General features: G+C 39.5%; 1 gene segment (V, D, J or C); it reads right to left on the bottom strand.

The window, feature by feature from the left end:
• Positions 1–204: 204 nt before the first annotated feature.
• LOC311268514 (immunoglobulin kappa variable 3-11-like) lies at positions 205–674 on the bottom strand. The segment is given in 2 exons: positions 635–674; positions 205–542 (listed from the first exon to the last, which is right to left on the bottom strand).
• Positions 675–1,586: the final 912 nt, after the last annotated feature.

The following is a 1,586-nucleotide window of genomic DNA, read 5'->3' as shown; positions in this document are numbered from 1 at the left end:
TTAATACTTAATAACTTGACTTTATGGTGTGAATATGATGGTTGTGAAGATTTATGTGAGAAATTAGATAAAAAGTTAGAAGTTTGGTTTTTCAGTATATATGTGAAGTTACACAGTAAGTTTGCTTTTTGTTGATCTGCAGTTGAGATGTCAGAGACTCAAAAAGCAGAAGTATCAGTGAGGAGGTTTTTGTCACAGTGTAAATCACTGTGATACGTAGTCCTCAGCCGAGGGGTCCCATGTGTTACAGTAATAGACTGCTGAGTCTCCCTCCTCCACATTGTTGATCATCAAACGATAATCTGTTTGTGACTGATGAGTAGATGTGAACTTTGGAGAGGAGAAACCACAGCCATAATATACAGAGCTATAGCTGTGATGAAACCTCAGTACAAACTGAGGAACTCCACCTGGAACCTGTTTGTACCAGTAACAATATTTGTTAGTAGCAGTCCCCAGGATACAGTCCATGGTGGCTGTCTCTCCTCTCCTCAGCGTCACAACAGGAGGCTTCTGTGTCAGCACCGTCACACCACTCACACCTGGAAACAACAAGATGACATGGAGTCAAGAGAAACACACAGACTGATGAATCCAACATGAGGTCAAAGCTGCAGTCAGTCAGCCTCCTTACATGTTAGAGCAGTGATGAGAGTGCAGAGGGTCCCCAGCATGTTGTCAGTGTGTGCTGAGAATGGCCTTGTAACTTGGAAAGTGAGCTTACTGCTGACAGATTAGAGGCTTTGGAGGATGAGGAGAGGAGGTGCTGGAGGAGCAATTTAATACAACACTGAAACTGAGAGTGACTGACAGGAGGAGGAGCTCTGCTTCAGTCTGCATGCTTTGTCACAGTTCAATTATTTCAACCCCCAAAAAATGTTATAAATGAATGTTGAGATCTGAAAAGTTCCTGGGATTCATGACATTAAAGTTTGTAAACTAGTCAAATCTTTCTTGAGATACAAAAATCATCTTTATCTGATTCACATGTTTTTCACAAGTTACAAGGAGACACTTATTACAGGATGTAAGCTGCAGTAAAAAAGACCAACATACATAAAAACTACAAATGATGAAAATAATCTTTGTTGTCCATTGATGTGGAAATTTGCCTTCAGCTTTACAGGTTCCAGTCAGACTGATGTTTATAAAGGAATCAAGTGAAGTAGTGGTTGGTGTGAAGGACATTTTGTAAATGTTGGTGTTGCTGCAGCGGCTGTAAAGCGTCTGTAAAGCTCGAGGGGCTGAATTCTTTAAAAAGGAGATGAGCAGGTTTGTGTACAATTAGTTTTTTCTTTTTGTTTCACCTGCGTCTTATATGTCCATCCCAGCTGTTTCTGCACTTCACAAATTAATTTACTGGCCATATTTGATTCTGGACAGTCTATTTTTATGACTTAGCGCCCAGGTGCCCGCACCATGTGCATATATTAAAACACTTTGGGCAGAAAGACTTCAGTGAACAGTCTCTAAAATGATCTTATTTAAATTGTATGAATCCAATTTCCTGATTTCTTTTTTTAAAAATGTATCATTTGTAAAAAGGTCTTAGTTTCATTAATAAAATGGACCTTGTCTTCACACCA

Source organism: Pagrus pagrus (assembly GCF_965226575.1).
Source record: "Pagrus pagrus genome assembly, chromosome: 13".
NCBI classification, from domain to species: Eukaryota; Metazoa; Chordata; class Actinopteri; order Spariformes; family Sparidae; genus Pagrus; species Pagrus pagrus.
The sequence above is the reverse complement of the archived record's forward strand: the minus strand, read 5'-3'. Positions and strand labels throughout refer to the sequence as shown.